Genomic DNA, 18,206 nt, shown 5'->3' on the forward strand with positions numbered 1-18,206 from the left:
ATGCATCCTTCATGTTAGCATACAGCAAGTCCAGGGTCCTCTCCTCTCTAGTAGGACAGCTCACATACTGTGTGAAGGTGGGAAGTGTCTTAGCCATGGTGACGTGGTTGAAGTCCCCCGAAATAGCAATGAATGCATTCGGGTGTTGGGTCTGTAGACGGGCTATGCCGGAGTGAATGACGTCACACTCCGACTTCGGGTTGGCAGAGGGGGGGTGTAAACAGTCACAACAATGGCATGTGAGAATTCCCTGGGCAAATAGTACGGCCTGAGTCCAACAGCCAACAGTTCAATGTCCGGGCAACAGACACGATCCTTGATGGTGATGTGGGAAGGATTGCACCACCTGTTGTTAACGAGAACAGCAAGCCCCCCTCCTTTACGCCTACCGCTCCTGGTGCAATCCCTGTCGGCCCGGACAGTCTGAAAGCCGTCGATGGATACGTTGTCGTCGGGAATGTCCTGGTGCAGCCATGTCTCCGTAAAGCACATTAAACTACACTCCTGGTACTCCCTCTGACTCCTGGCCAGCGCTGTTAGCTCATCCTTCTTGTTTGCCAGCTATCTCACGTTGCAATATTTGCATCCAACTGTATACAGCCACCATATACTTAAATAACACTAATCATATATCAGAAATTAGACTTTAATATCATATTAGTATTCTAATGTGTGTTTTTGGTTGAATCACCTCCACTAAAGCATATATGTAGTGTATAAAGTTATGTTATAGAATGTGTGTTTCAGACATGACATCTAAATGTAACTGCAAAAACACTACTCTACTTTTATAATAATGTATAGATTTTATGATAAAAAATGTATGACAAGTAGAACCCATTTCTTTCATAGCTTGATAGAAATGAATAGCTCAGGATTTGGGAAAAATCCAATTCAGATATTTGCATTTTGAAGGAAAATGAAGGAAAAAATACATGACTAAACAGTATTTTAATGAAGGTAAAATAAAATGACAAAAAAAAAAATATAATGAATCACCATAGGCACTTACATGCACACTGTCACTGCTAGAAAACATTGGCGTTGCCCTTTAATACCAATAATATGCACAGCTGTTGTTCTCATACTTCACCACTAGATGGCAGAAAAGTCATGTTGATGAAATCAAAAACTGAGGGTTTAAAGGTCCACTCAGTGAGAAACCTTACCTCAGTGAGACATGGTTGTATGTGACGAGAGCATCTGTCAGCTTCAGTTATAGGATTAAACTAAATAGAGGTATTTTTTCAGGGTAATTCAAGTTAGTAGTAGTAATTTACACTGCAACAAAAGACTTTTGTATATCAGTTTTAGGGCTGGGCATTGTTTAAAATGTGTACACTACTGCCGATACAGTACCTGACTTTTGGTACCAGTATGAAATGCAGATTTTTTTCTTAACCTTACTTTGAGAAGAATACACACACAAGATCCTTTTTTTGTTATTAAACAAGAAAAAGCCAAAGTTCTTAAGTGTTACATGCTGCACAAGCAGCCAGAAGAAGTATCTTTAATAAAATTTAGATTTTTGTTCATCAACTATCTGATCAAAGCATTGGTAAACAAGGTTATCAATCTGGTGAAGCATTTGATGCCTGCTTTCTGTTCTTGAGAGTTTTTAATAGTCGCTGCCACATTTTGGTTGGGAACAGAAAAACAGTATTGAGGCTTGATGCCCAGCCCGAATCAGCTTGCACAGATCAGTAAGTGAGGCACTTAAACTAGCCCTTACTATGCCTGTCAGTGGATTGCTGCCACACGTTTCAACACAAAATCAGTAAATATCTTAAAGGTCTTTGCCAGTCACAGAAAATGTGTGACACTGTCACTCCTGACTTACCAAATGATGTTTGGAGTCTAATAAATATTAACAACCAGTCAGGGAAGGCAGATAATATGTCATTGCATTATTTACAACACTGCTTTGTGCATGAAAGTGGATCCAAAACAAGTCAGACATTTTGAATGCAGCAGCCAGCTAGCACAGCCTTGACTGTCTGGCATTAACAATAGGAAACAGACATGTAGGGGATGTGAGAGGTGCAAATAAGGGCAGAGAAAGCACTAACAAGCCGGCTCCCCTGCTTCGGCCAGTTTCTCTTTGAAGTCAAGCTACGTGGCCTTCTGTAGGCCCCCCTGACCCCAAAGTCTGACCTCAACTTGAAAGTTTATACTAGAAGCAAAACCAATCTAGAGCGTGTTCCACCGCGGGATGGATGTGGATTAGACGGGAATGTAGTGTTCGTGGGTGCCTGCACACACCATTGCCTGTGTGTGTGTGTTTGTAAGAGAGACAGAGAGCACGTTAGAGAGAGAGAGAGAGAGAGAGAGAGAGAAACTGATAAAAAAGGTAAAAGAGGCCAATTACAGACAGAGAGCCCTATTCAGAATGCTCATGTACTGTAGGAAGGATGTAGTATTTTGAAACTCCAAACATTTCTCAGAGCGAAGCCCCCACAGTGAAAAGAACTGAGCCATATTGTCGCCTGGTGTTATTCCTTCATTTTGTGCTCTGAATCTCCTTGTGTAATGTGGTGGATGGCTCAGGATGCTTGGGAGTCACTTGAAGGTTAGTGGCTGTGTGTGTGAACGTTTTTGTGGTGTATTTTAATTGAAAGTAAACTTCCCTTGATGAGGAGTTTCCAGTGAAAGGTGAGCTTTGTGTAGTTTTGGCAACATGGAGGAAGAACTCTAGTATTATCACACGTATGCTGCTATACGTGAAGGAACCTTGGAGCTCGCGTTGTGCGGAGGATGAAAAGTTGTGAATGAGTGTAGCTGCGAGTCGAGTGTTGCTCTTGTGTGTTTTAGTGCGTCCTTGCATCCTCGGTCATGCTCCAGCGTCAGACATGCAGCTCAACACACACTCACACACAAACTTGGAACACGGCACAGTACATACACCCACGCTCCCCTCTGAAGGACTCACACATAAGCACACACTCGCTCTCATCACTACACTGCACATGCACAGAGGTTCCAGTGTGCGGGATCACAGGAGGAGAAACAATCCGAGTTCCCCAGCAAACTGTGTTTATCAGGGCTGGCGGAGGAGGCCTCTCACTGGGCCGCCTCTGTCCACCTCCGAGCCCCCGCTGGCTCCAGCCTCTGTTGATCTAGACATTGTGGACTATTTTCAACCCCAGCTGTTGGCCGGCCATGTATTTTTTTTTCCTCAAAAGTGTGTGTGTTTTGTATGTGTAGGTGAGCACACGTGCCTGTGTCCATCAAAGTCTAAATCAGAATTGAATTGCTGGAGGGTTTTTTTTTGTCTGGTACAGCACATGCACTGGTGAATTGGTGTTGACACTCTACAAGATAGTTACACAATCTCGCTTACTGTATAGTGCAGTCAGTGCAGACTGCACATACATTCAGTTAAAGAATGCACACAGAGTCTGAAGAAATGTATTATACCAGCACTGGCAGAGTCGGTGGCAAAACCGGAATATGAGACAGCGTGCATGCATAGTCACCCTAACATCCATTCTTTTATTATGTGTGGGTGTAAACGTTAACCCCCTCTGACAGAAATTGCCCTTTTTCTGGGGGGTAATTGGCCTTTTCTCTCCCGACTTGTCACATCAAGATATATGACGTACCCTAACCTGCTCAGTTACAACAAATAAATCCACCGTATTGGGCGATGGTCACCACAGACGTTAGCAGTTACTGGATCTGACCATCCGACTGACTGTATAGCTGTAGTGGCCTTTTTGCTCGCTGTGTCTTGCACCTTTCTCAATACATCTGGTGGATTATTAAAGGCTTCAGCTCTTCTGTGTGTGAGCCTGTGAGTGTGTGTGTGTGTGTCTGTGTGTGTGTGTTTCGTTGGCATCAAAAAAAGAAAAATAGACTTCCAGGCCATAGATGTGTGTGTCTGGGTCTATATCTGCATCTGTTTTTCTATTTGTGTTGGGGTGTGAAACCGCAGATAAGGCTGTAATAATGTTTTGTGGTCAAACAAGGATTCTTCACCTAAATACTTTTTCCCTCTACCCACACTTGACTGCTCGTCTGTCTGTCTCTGGACGCTCCCCATTTGACCTCTACTCTAGCGTGTCTCTCCAGAACAGCTGTAATGTCTGTCATCGTTTTCATCGTTAAGTGTTTTCTCTAATGAACTCTTGTAAAGAATACAATACAAGGTGAGTAATATTATGTAGTTCTTGTTCTGTTTTAGATTGGTATAGGTCTGGTCTAGATCAAAAGCCCGGTCAATGCTGGACTTTAAAGGTAAATACATAAATAGAATCAAAAATTGGTTTTCATATGATGAAGATCTTAAGGATTATAACTTTAAAGGAAAACTCTATTACAACTTGTATTTAATTTAGTTGTAGCTCCAGCCAACTTTTGTGTTGGTTACAGGAGCATTCACTGTCAGTTTTACCTATAAATGAAGTGGTTTACATTCTCTGCCTAAACTGTCGGCGTGTTGCATGATCGTCTAATCGTTTTTCTTGCCTTGTTGGACCCATTTTTTACTGATGTTGCCACTTTCCAAGATCTCATCGATTACTTTGGTGGGTACAGTGTTATCATAGCTCATAGAAACAATGACCAGAGCTACAAAAATAAAACTCAAGTTGTAGTAAACCATGGTTTCATTTAAAGGTCCCATGACACCACAGTCCCTTTCCTACCTCGTGTCGACGGACAGTCCCAGTTTTTGCCGCTGGTCCCCGGCGCTTCTGTGCTCTGGATTTTTGCTGGAAAAAGATTTGTCAATACTATTTTATGGTGGAATTTTTGCTTAGAAAGCTTTTCTCCTGAGTCCTATGTTGGCTGTTCTGCCCGTCCGCTCCCAAATGACCCAGCACTGTGACCTGGCTGAGCAACAGCAAACACTTTGATTCAGCCGCCAGCTTCTCCCCCTGGCCTGTAGGTACCATCGGGCTGCCTCTCTCCATCTGAACCTCCTGTAAACACATGAGCCAGGCGTCGTGTTGGACTGTGAGAGGAGACATCAACCCCTAATCTTAGCTCCATTCTCCAGTCTAAACACCCCACTCCCTCATGCAACCCATAACTTGACACGATCCTGCATAATCTATCTGATCGATCCTGCATTGTCATGTCAAAAGTGTGCCACACACACACATGCACCTTATTCTCCACTGTGGCTGGCTTACACTTGCTGACTTACAGTAACTCACAATCCCAGCACCATTTCCTGGAAAGTAGGGCAAAAGTCAGCAAAGCTTTGTGTGACTCTGGTGAGCATCCTTGTGCGTTTATTTGTGTCTGTCTGTATGTATGTGAGGTCAGAGAGAGAGAGAGAGAGAAGAAAAAGAAGACCCAAGAGCATGTGTGAGACACAAATGGGGCAGAGGGCCCAGCAGAGGGGTACCCCGATAGGCCCCCAGAATTCCCCTGAGCAGCACCCAGCATAGAGGAACAACTATGGCCTTTGTTGGTCACCCCGTGGATCTCACACACAGTTAATATAGACTTTTCCCACTGACTCTGCCAAGAGTCTGAAGTCATTTAATGAAGTGGCGGCTGAGTTTAGAAGGAGCCAGTGTGCTCGCTGCTTGCGCTGACAGAATGGAAAATGTCTGTGTTATGCAGCGAACAGCGAGTGACAAGAGGAGTGTGTTCTGATACTCACCTCTCTGGACACACACACACACACACACACAGATGCATTAGGAACACAGAGACACATATAACAAAGCTTCATGAGGAGAGACATGATTATACCAATACACGTGCATTTCTTCTGGATGGTTATGGCTCATTCATTCAGGGATACATCATTGATTCAGACAGGTTTGTAATCAGCTATGATTGGGTCTAACAATACCAATGTCCCCTAACAACTTAAATGTCAAAGTGGAATTTGGTCTCTGTTTTGTCTCTGTGTTTTCGTGTACATTGAGCGTGACTCTCTGGTAAATAAAATTTCTCAAGGCCTAAACTAAGAATACTTGTGGCACTTAAAATGAGAAAGCCTAATTGTTTCACAAATTCTTTGCGGTTATCTCTTTGTTTGGTTCATTTATCAGAGCAAAACCTCACCCTTCATGTCCATTTTCACGGCTGTCTATTTATCCACTTCTGCTGTGAGTGGACAGTATCTCTGTATGTATTTGGTCGCACTTCTATTCAAGCCCCTGTCTTTTCATCTGTCTATGGGCAGATTGCAGTCTGTTTTGGTGTCCTATTGTGCAGCTGTCACTTATTTTCAAAACACTCTAGTGTCATTTGCCTCAGATTCCATCCCTTTCAATTCTCGCCTCTTTTCTATGGCTCCGCTAGCGTACATCTCATTGAGTGAGCATCAGCAGGCAGATTCATTCTTCTCCTCTTCTAAAAGCACATTTCTTTTTTCATAGCAGCCATAAGCCTTCTTTTTAAATCCACGGACAATGTGTTTTTGTCCATCCTCCTCCATCCTTTTCAGCGGAGAGTGCAGGGATTCTCTCTCTCTCTCTCTCGCGCTCTCTCTCTCCCTCACACTCTCTCTCTTTCTGAGGGCATCTGGGGGGACCCCTGAGCGTGGTGCTCCGCTTGAAGCTCAATTGTCTGTCCGTAATGAACCATGATGAAAGATAACAGAATGAAATGTAATAATTCATGCTGGCCTCGGTGAGGAGCACGTGGCTAGCGGTTGGCCCGGGCCGTGATAGCCTCCTGCTCGACTCCCAGAACAATGCGCCGGCCCTGCCAGCACCACTCGCCCCGCTCTGGTCCAGCAGTCTTGTTACTCTGTCCTTTCGCTGTCCCCTCGCTGCTATTCAGAGTCACTTAACACTGGAAGGCTGTCTGTGATCACTGGCATGCCAGAGCATCTCTTTGGGAAACGAGGCAAACTGTCTCCTTGGGCCCACTGTCTTCTGGGAATTCCTTCATTCTTTACCCCTCACCTCTTGTTTTATATGTTTGGGCTATGTCGTCAGGCTTTTGACTCAAAGTTGAGCTTGTCAGATGAAGTGGGACAATAAATCTCTCTTGTCAACTTCTGTCGCTGCATAATGTTCCTTTTCTTTTGCCGATTGTTCTAATTGTCTTTCCTTTGCCTGGCACTTTTCATGACACAGGGAGGTTTTATGCCCTTTATTTATCCAGGGAAAGTTGAAACAACACACTCAACTCTTTACCGGCAATGCCCTGTTTCATATTCAGGCAGCACCACGCACTTTGGAACTGTGCAGCCTTCTGCTTTTGGGCACTCGACCCCTCGGCCAGAATATCTGGGGATTCAATGTGTTGCTCAAGGGCACATTGACAGAAGTTGTCCAGAGCTTCCCCCATCAGTCACTTTCCCTGACCACCTTTTTCTAGCTGCTCCAGGGATTTGAACTAGCATTGCTCCTTTGGTCACAAGACCTCCTCTCTAACTTCTGCCCTAGTTTCAGGTCCTGATTAATGCACTCCATTCTCTATTTCGGAGTTACTGTTTGCATGCAACACTGGCAAACAATGGATTTAAACTCATGAGAAATTTAAAGAATTTACTCCATGACAAGAGTTTGAGACAGCCCGTGACCTTCCCACTCTGCCCACTATTTCAGAAACTTTCCCAAGGGAAACTAAGAATGGAAACCAGTGAGACACAGTATACTATATTACCAAAGGGGACCATACCTGATTTTAATTTACGTGTGCTTTGAAGGCTGGGTTTAGGTTGTGCTGTTCTATGACAAATTATGTGGTGTGGATGTTGGTGGTGGAAGATGGCAGTGGAGACTAGGAGGGTGAGTAGCGAACAGAGACTCGATTGATGCTCCAGACCAGCAGCTTGGGGTTTTGACGCAGAGTATTTGTGTGTGTGTGTTTGTGTACATTCCAGTGTATAATCTCCTGTGTGCATGTTGGCCTTCTTGAATATTCCTGTGCTGGTTTTCAGGGAGGAAAAGACAATAGTGCGATGGAAAAACATATCTTTCCTATTAGTTAACCCTCAATCAGCAAAACAGCAAAGTCAACACACATACTCCAGCTCCTCTCTCATCTGTGCCAATCATGGTGCCCAGTACAAAGCCAACATACGTCTCCTAATTATTCTGACCATGTCCTGAAACATTTTGCCATGGCAACACACATGTGCATCATATACAGAGACACCTCCATGTGTTTAGGATGTTTAATGACACCTGGAAGTCATATGTTTCCTTGTTGGTACTCACTATGGAACATCATTTGCTTCACTTAAGCTGCATTTATACTTTTGCATTAAGGGGTTGTGCCTCACCTATGGTAGCTACATGTGTAGGCTCCGAAACTATGCTGCAGCTAATGCGCCCCTTCCTTTAAAGGAAAACTACATATTGTGGCTACTGAGATACTATGTGGGGACCGCAAGAGCTGTGATTGGCTCTTACAACTTTCAAATTGGTGGTTGACAGAGTCAGTGGCAATGGCAAAATGACGGAAGTTGAAGACAGCCTCACTAGTCTTCTTCTTTAGAGTAACACACATCTAGAAAAGCCATCTCCCCTGGGAACCTTCGGCTCACAGCTCTCAGTAAATAAATGAACACCAACACTGCGATTGCATGTGAGTAGTCTCCTATTCCAATAATACAAGGGGAAATAGAAGTCACCTTATTGTAACTCCGATTATATATATTTATTTTTATTATATATAAGTGAAACAGTTAACTCTTAACTAAATATGGCTGAAGCAGGACATGGTCCTATCATGTATGATACATTCGTCTAGTGTTGCAGGGATGCCATCAAAGTCCAGCTGTAGGTATACATAGAAGTGATTCACTTTTAGAGGGCTATAGATGTTGAGAATCTGAGAAGAGGACTACATGAATTTGAGACTCATTATATTGAGTGAACATGAGGTCCGGGCTTATTAAACAATTGATAATAACCCTAATCTAAATTTTGACTGGGTGAAATGGGAAAACACACTTCTTGTAGGAAGAACATTTTTCCCCATAGTCCAATTTGACTCCTATTCCATAGTTTCAGGTCCAAACAATTGTGGGTTTGTTTGCCCTGCTGAGATTGATAGTCTCAGAAAGTACAGGTTCATGGACAGAAGTAGAAACTCACTATGTCAGACTGAATTGTGCTAATTGTTCATCTTTCCTATGACAACTATAATTCAAGACGTTAGTGATAATGAAAATGATTAAAACACTTGGATGAGGACAGAAGTAGAGATGGATTTGGTGGACACGGTGAAGTCATTAAAACGCTAAGTACTAACACAGTCCATATGTAAAATGAAAGCACATGTTACAAGCACAGGTATGAGAACAAGTATTGTTCATTGTTTTGTGTACTTGGCCCATGTGGATGTTGCAGTTGTTTATTCAGATACTCTGATAACATACAGTAAGCTTTCACTGCAAGGCTAGCTGCCATGCAAGAGCTAGTAGCAGGGTCAATGGAAAGGGCATAGATCATTTTCACTGTGTGTCTGAGTGTGCGCACGTGCGCGTGTGTGTGGTCTGGAGGAGGCTCAAGTTCTCATGGAGCTCCATCTTAGCTTGGACGTTGTGTTGACTAACGCAACACAACCTTCAACACAACACAGCCTTTAGATGGATGGACTGGGAGACTGAAGAACGATAAAAACAGAATGAAAGAGAGTCTTACTGTAAGCGTGCTTCGAGTGTGCCAGTTTACCGGTTTGGTGGTCTTCCTCTGAAGGTTGTTAATTAGTGTAGAATGTAGACTACAGTTCTACTGCCAGCGCTGATGAAAAGAGGAAAGGGAGAGAGAGAGGGGGGAAAACTGCATAGCTGCCAAGAAAGAGGAATTTGTGATAGGTCGAGAGTGGTTTCAAATGCTGGAGCGAAGCATGGAGACTCCCTGAGTTCCTGCCTCCTGACCCATGTGTTTGCTGCTGGCCCCTTAGCTACAGAGTCAGACACTCCAGTACAGTGAGAGACAAGAGAGGGAGACGCAGAGAGAAACTTCAATGTTTAGACTTAGAAAAGGGGAGTAGTTGAGTCTGCATTTCAGTGATGTTGATGTGACGCTCATCCATCTCCAAGTGTTGTAGAGTCACGTTTTACCTGCAGACCCCATGAACTACAGACTCCATTACTACATTTCAGTACAGAAAGAGCAAAATATGCATTGTTCAGTAGAGTAAAGAGTTGAATATGTAACAGGACAGCTTTGTAAAGTAAGGGGGACTGGTGCAGCTTAGGGGAGAACAGGGAAGTCCACACAAACTGGTGTTCTGGCCACACATCCATCTCAGTTTCACACAATAGAGGCATCAGCCCTCCCTCGCTTCCAGGCTTCACCCGAGGAAATGAATGTTTACTCTTGTTATTTGATGGTTCCTTTTTGTGTTGTTGAAGAATAAAGTCATGTAGGAGGATGTTCAAAAGGCCTTAAATCCCTCTGAAGTTGATGCTCAATACTCTGTCAGGTGTTGCTTTGCACATATGCTGTGTGCTATATGAATGGCTACAGGTTAGGTCAGGTACCTGATGATCAATGTGGTGTCATTCAAGCCATTCAAACATGCATAAGTAAAGCTTTCACAAAAGCTTGGCAAATTGTTGCACTGCAATTCTTAGAACCACACAGCAACACAAAAGAGAAACCACGGTCCCAGTCAGTCAGATCTAGACCAGTCTGTCTGCATGTATTTCACTTTGTGAGGCAGTAACTCCTTGTCAAATAGAATAAAACAGGCCTGTGGATTACATAAGCATCCAAAGGCGTCACAAAGGTGTTCTTTGGGATCAAGGGCCGCACATGTAAAGACTGGCTGAGGTGTGTCTACTGTAAAAGTAACAGAAAAGGTCATTATCCAAATGTGCCAGTGTGTCACTACAATTATTCACCCTACCACACTCCAAACACACACTCCACAGACACACACACCCCACCGCACCTTGTTCAGCACAGTACAGATCCTGGGAGTGGAGAGGTTGGATGGAAAACACCATTATGTCATCCCAGTTGCACCCTCCCCGACTGGCCACACTGTGGTGCTTTGTGTGCAGCAGACAGCTGGAAGGATGAATAATGTGATGGATGCTTTACTGTACATCATATAGAGATACTGAATACACACAGATGTGGAGCTGCAACTAGCATTTTTTAAATATTAATATGTATTTATAGATTTATTTTATTAATTGATTTCTATAATATCTATAAATTATCAAAAAAAAAAAGTTTACAATTTCAGATCACAGTTTACACCTAATGGGATATTTCCAAATTACTTGTTTTGTCCAAATCTCAAAGGTACTTCATTTACAATAATATAAAACACAGGAAAAACACCAAATACTCACATTTGCAAAGCTGGAACGGGCAACTGTTTTGCAGTTTTTCTTGATTTATGACTTTAACAACTAATCGTTACATCAAAATTGTTAGCAATAGATTTATTCTCAATCAACTAATAGATTAATCGAGTAACTGTTTCAGCAGAGATGCGTTTAAATTGCAGTTGTGTTTATAGTACAGAACCTTGTAATAATTTTCCATCTCCCGCTCAGAGTCTCTCTCTCTGGTCTGCCTCCCAACATCTGCTCCCAGCCAGCCACCTGTCTGCTGTCAAATGCAATATTAATGTACGCCATACACTTGTTAATTATTCCCCTTGAATGTAGTCATGTCAAGCCGAATATGCATAACAGGATTGTAAAGAACCATTTTATTAGAGGTGATCACTCTCTTTCTCGCTGCTCTCTCTTTTTTTTCTCTCTGTCCAAATGCCGTTTCTCAGGTCTTTCTATCCACTGAAGTGGTATGGTGTGTGTGTGTGTGTGTCTGTCTGAGCTCAGCGTGCCTCCATACACCAACTAGAGCTTGTTTCCCAGGAGACACACAACTGCGTGTGCTAGGAGGGTGGCAGAGGGATGGTCGAGGGGGCGGGTGGAGGGGGTGGGGTGATGGAGGGGTGGCATGACGAACCAGGGATGGAAAGGGGGACTGTCGAGGGGTGAAGTAATGAGAGGTGTTGTGGGAGGGGAGCTGCGGAGGGGGTGGCAGCAAAGCGAGGCGAGGCCAGGCGGGTGGCATGGCAGTGGGGCCTCCTTGTGTCCTGGTCCCCCTTGTCCCTCCTGGTCGCTTTTTGCGGACAGCATCTGCAGCCTGCTTTACATGCAAAACACACCCTGCGGAGAGGGCGTCTACACATGGGGCTAAGGGGTCCAGAAGAAAAGCATTCCTGAGGCAGTGCTGGGAGAAGAGGGAGGTGGGTCTCTTCAGCAGCCTCTCTCCACCAGTGTCTCTCCCAGATGAAGCCGTGGGGGGATGCAGTAATGAGGGATGAGAGGATATATTCACTGCAGATTATTTTGCTTTGGATCTGTCTCAAGCTCATTTCCATGTGCAGTCAATGCTATTGTTTTCCCGACGAGCAGCTTCATTTACACTAGACCCCGACACCATCTTCACCAACTTCACACTGATGTCTGTTTTCCTGTTTAGCCCAAGAAGAAGCTATTATGTCTGTCAGAGTGGAACATGTGCAGACATGAGAAAAACAGTGAGGTTTTGAATATTTGGAGAAAGGAGGAAATGTTTTAATGTCTCTCTCTAGGAATGTGTCTCATCTTGCTGACGCTTTTAGAAACTAAAACAGCAGAAACTGAAGTATCAACTCCCTCTCTGCCCAGATTCTAATGTTTTCCACCTCTTGCCCCTGACCTCTCTTACCACTTCTCCTTACCAGAGGGGAAAGTTGTCCTGGAGCTTGTCAGTTCACAGTTGTCCCCTGTGCTGGCAGTAGGGTGTCCCATTGTTAATAGAGGAAAAAACATTAATAGAGAACCTGAGGCCTAATATTATAATAATGTATTTTATTCCATGGCTTTCTCTTTTTCCTTTTTCCTTCCATTATGCGCAGTGTTAAGTCACTGCTCTGCCTCGAACAATGTATCCAACACTAACCAGATGTCACGGCATGTGAGTCATCTCATGCAGAGGACCCTGTGTGTGTGTGTGTGTGTGTGTGTGTGTGTGTGTGTGTCCTCAAGGGGAATGCCACCTGCCAAGGAAAGCAGGCGCATGCACACACTCCACATCCACACACCTGATATTTTCTGAAAATATTTTGCCATAATAACGCTACAACAACAACAACCGCATTTGCCTTTGTGCTGGTCACGTGTCATCTCTTTCAAGTTAGGTCACAGTATGCCAGACAGTGTCTTTTAGAAGCATTAGAGAAAATACCACAGAGACAGTTTAAGGCTAATGTCTCGCAGGCATTGTAGTCAGCCCTGGACTGTCATTTTGTGCCTGCTTTCTCTGGAGTCAGCTTGAGGTCACCAAATGTCTTGGCTTCGTGTACTCTGCCAGTGACTGTGGAGAGGTATAATTGACTCATTGTAGGGATTTGGGATACTCAAGTGACATTTCGTGGTGTTTCATCTGACGCAGGATAGGTTGTCTTTCTTTGTCGGCCCTGACGGGAAAAATGGGAAGACATTTTAAATGTGGTTCTGGTGCCACTTGTCTTTGTCAGTCCATCCGTCTGCTATGAGATGCCCTTTCATCCTAGGCTTTTAGACAGACTCACTGCAGATGTCTTTATTAGTGTGCAACTTTAAAAAATTATCCTCTAGACAGATCATTGTTTGATCTGTCATACTGCTAAAGGCTCTGCAGGAAAAGTGAGTTCATTGAAATAGAATTGGCCATATTTCCTCACATCCATCTTCTCTTGTGTCTAGCCTTACAACCCACCATATTTAGACGTATTAAATACATGCGGTAATATGACTGCAGACCTGACAGGCACAAAGTCTTCATAATTGATCATATTAAAATTTGTCTTTTCCTCTATAACCTTTGTTCCCCTTTTCCCTTCTGTTCACTTTCTTACATTTCTCTACCTTCTCCCATCCTTCAGCTCTCCCCAACAAAGGCCATCTATAAGGAATGTTGTATCCCATCTGAATTCTGAATCAAGTCCCAATCAAGCTACTATTGCAGCTTTGTCTTCCATTTCCAAACGACCCGCCGCACTCCCGTGACTCTGTGTTTGTCCTCTCCATTCCCACAGAAGGAAGCTTCCTCTTTCTTTTTTCAATCCCGCTGCAGAAGTGAATTGTGTAAGATTGGTCTCTTTGTGTAACTAGTGTGTGCAATAATAAACTGAGGAAATGAGTGCTGTTGCCTCACTTAATGCTAACATTGTACATATCAGGAGGCAGATTGCTGCCAGCTCAGGTTTCAAAGCTCGGCTGTCACAAGTAGTAGTTTATGGGAGAGATGAATGAACTGTTTCCATGCCGTTATGTCAATCAATCCAAATGAATACGTCTTTTCATTCACTGGAGAGGAAATTGTCTCAGTGATTTCCTTGACTGAACACATACAGAAACAGTCTGTAAAGGGAATACCAGGAATACACTGTAAGTCAATCAGCACGTTTGACCTGCTAGAGAGTTGTTCAGTAGCCATAGTCTTTTATGGCAAGAAGGGATCCCCAGGCCTGCGATGTTGCATGTCCAATATTTGACGGCAGTGCAAATTCCAAGAAAGTTGTTCAGCATGATGACCAGATACTACTGTATACCAAACCTCTGACGCACCTCACGAAGCCTCTTACAAAACCCCCTTCTAAAGAAGAATTGCTGTGTTCAGTGTTGACATTTTTGTCCTGCACACACACATAGAATATGATGTTCATCCACATTTGGTGTGAGTAAGGTCCCACGTTAAGCTGCATCTCCTTAAGAGGGAGTTTGCACCATGCTGTGACTGTCCAAAGAGACACTTGCATTTTTTTAAGCAGACTGCACTGTGGTGAAGTCTGCATATATGCATGCTCATGCCTTCTCCCAGAAGCTGCTGAGAGACCTCGTGAGCTCCAGTTTCTGCAGCTGGGGCTGTTGGGCTGACTGGCTGGTTGAATAGCTTGCTGGCTGTGTCCACTGCTGGGCCAAAAGAGGAACTCCAGGAATCATCTTTTGTGTCCTCCTCCAGCACACATACCTCACATGCTTGCACACTAGAGAGGAAAGCCCGCATTTACTAGCCTTAGTTGCTGAATCTTCACAGTTTCTTTCTGTGCTTTCTTTCTTTGTTCTTTCTCTCTTTCACTTTTTCTGTGTCTCGTTTCTCTCCGTCTCACTCTCACTTCACTGTTTCTTCTCGTGCAGTGGTAAAGAAAGCCTCGGTCGTGCCCAATTCCAGATGTTTAAGCTACTCTGAAGGGAAGAGGCGAACCATTTTATAATTACAAACGTACACAATTAAGATCCGGTTTTAAGACCGGCTCTAATCTTAGTTGGATGCCTCTCTCGGCCGCCCAGAGACTGAGCTTCATGTTGTTGTGTGGCGCGAGTGCATGGTCGACTGTGTGGCGCCCTCAAATGGAAGCTCCTGTAAAATAATCCAGTCTTCTCTTAAAAAGGGGTTCTTGTATTTTGCTGTTTTGGAATTTGTGCACTTCACAATGTATGAGGTCTCCATGAGGTGTTCACACCCCCAACAGGAATGCTGTGTGTGTGTGTGTGTGTGTGTGTGTGTGTGTGCAGATATGCTTGGAAGTCCATTTATGTACACGCTCGTGTGTGTGTGTTTTTGTGTGGTGGGTTGCATCTTTATGTGTCAGAAAAAAGCTCCAGAAAATTCATATGTACCTCATTAATGCAGATGACAACACCCCCAAAGCGTGGAAAAAAACAAACAGCAATAAAAACAAGTAACAATACCATTACAGTGAGATTCTTGAATGGTGCCATATCTTAAATGAACAACAGAACCCGTTCATGGGACCCGCCGTCATTTGGTTACATTTACTGTATGGTGGTTTACATTAAATGTTTGCCTTGAGTTTGTTCTTTGGAAGTCGTGTTTCCATTGCAGCCAGTAATTGTGGGTCTTCTATATCCATGAGTGCAGATGTAGCTGCTTAGAGTCCCTTTCCATTGCCTGCATTGTGCTTGCGCTCTGCAATAGCTGAGCCGTCTTTTCCAGCATCATGTGTGGTGGCCCACAACAAGCTCACATGAGCACCCATACGGTCATCTGTGTGTTCATGTTCCGGGAAATGGAGGCTTGCTGTACTGCAGAATTAGGCTTTATTTTAACTTGATACCTTCCCTGAACTCTGCTGAAACCTTATATGATATATCTTTTTTTTTTCTTTCTTTCTGTGTGCTAAGCTTCAACAGCTCAGAGCTTTCTCCTGTTTACAGTTGTCTAAAATAGTTTGTCTCCTTTTATCCTCCTCCCTTTTAAGTCACACTTCTCTGACACCAAAGACGAGATGGAAGCCACAAGTGTTCTCTCCCTGTAATTTTCCATGTCTCCCTGAGCACAGAGCATGAGCAGATGGAGATGCAGCTCTCTGTCCATATGTGTGCACGTGCACGTCTACTTTGTACTCTCGATGTCCTATCCCTTGCCCAGTTCCTTTTTGGTGATGTACCCTACATGTCATTGTGCAATGGTGCAACCACTGTGAAATCTCGGAGCCTGAAATGAACTTGACAACAATTCCTCAACCTGACCCAGCCACTCACTTCCTCCACTGTCCCCACCCATCCCATCCTCTCCTTTGGTTGTTGGGGGGGGTTGGCTGGTGATCCCTGTGTCATCCCTCCTACACTGAGAAGACAGAAACCCCTTCCATCCACCCTCCCTCCTCCACACTCAAACAGATACACACACGCAACCCCCCAGCCAGACATCCCTGTCTTGTCCCAGCTAGCTAGCGGCTGCAGAGCGAGGGAACAGGAGGCCCCACCACTGGGCCAGCTGTTCCAGACCCCCTCGCCGCCCTGGGCCCCACATTCCCTCATTCAAGGGAGCTTTGTAGTTCTGACATCTTGGAACAGTTGAGCAGCTCAGCTTCTAATGCTGCTGTAATGGTGAGAGAGAGGGAGAGACAGAGAGAGGGAGGGAGGGGAGGAAAAAAAGAATGAGACCGGCTTTATGTGTGCATGCTTGTTACGCTCAATCTCTCCACTCCTCCCTCCCTCTATCCCTTCAGCCCCCTCATCTTGAATCCCTTTACTGTACTTTACCAGGGCCTACGCTTGGGTGTTTTGGTTACATCCCATCTACACTCCACTACAGTGCATTTTACCATGCTGTCCTGTGTCTGTAACATATTGCACTCGACTCAGTTTGCCTAATCATACCATACAGTACTATATTGCAATGTAATAACCTTTCATTTTCCATCTTGTATACCATGATGTTCCACACTGTGTTGTATGTGTTTGCTGCAGCCTGTTCCTAACCTAGACAGTCTGAGCCACACTGTGGTGCACTGTGTTTGTACCAGGCACCTGCTGTATTTGTAGGAGTCTGCTAGACTCCTGGTTAGATCATACTTCACTGCACTGTGCCGTACTGTACTTTGCTGTGTAGCTGGTGTCTTTGCCAGCAGTGGCGTCCTGACCATGTGCAGGAGCTGTCTTGGGAACTGTGAAGCTATCAGCTGTTGGGACGTTAGCTAGGATCCGCTGTACTGTACTTTAACGGTGACTCCCCTCTGCTTTCTCCTCTGCCACACTGTCAACGCAGCTGCCAATTTCAACAGGGAGAGATGCCTGTGGATCACGCAGAAAGCAAGTTAACAGAAATCAGTTAGATGTAGTTAGAGATGAAATTGTGGGTAGAAAAAAGAGGTAAGCCTTAACAGCAGCCTGAAGTCTGTAATAATGACTTTCTCTCTCACTTTTTTAAGCCTTAGGATTGGCATGAAGTTCAATATCATCACTGAGTGCCAATGCTTAAAAGCAGTCAAGAAAAGCATGCGCTCATCTTTGCTTTGGCAGACAACCCCTTTTACCTGCCAACAGCGTGCCGCTGTTGTTTGCACTCAAATGCTTTCTGTGTGTTCGGTTGGTGTGCCTTTTATTCCCAGAGCTATCTCTGTCACAACTTATAATATGGATGATTGGCATAGTTCCCATGGCGCCAAGTTTTAACTCGCTGAACTCCAGGACTTTTGCCAGCCTTGCACTTTATGTGGCCCCATTTCTCCTCAATGACATGCCATTCAGGAAAGGCCAGTTTTATGGGGTAATCAAGAAGGTTTATCTGAGGTTATGGAATTGTAGATCTCAAGACCGGACTAATTGCTCTCTCCACTCCCCTGTCACAGTGGAAGGGCTATTTGCTCAGGCCACTTATCCGCTGCAATCAGTTCAAGTCACTTTTGCTCCACAGAAAACTTCATGGGAAACTTGGTCTGATCAGGTGCCAAGAGAAGTTTAAACATCCCACCCCAAAAACAGTGCTGCGTATGTGTCCGTGTGTGCGCTTATGCGTGTGCACACAATGCCTGTACTT

Source organism: Enoplosus armatus, chromosome 6 (genome assembly GCF_043641665.1).
Source record: "Enoplosus armatus isolate fEnoArm2 chromosome 6, fEnoArm2.hap1, whole genome shotgun sequence".
NCBI lineage: Eukaryota > Metazoa > Chordata > Actinopteri > Centrarchiformes > Enoplosidae > Enoplosus > Enoplosus armatus.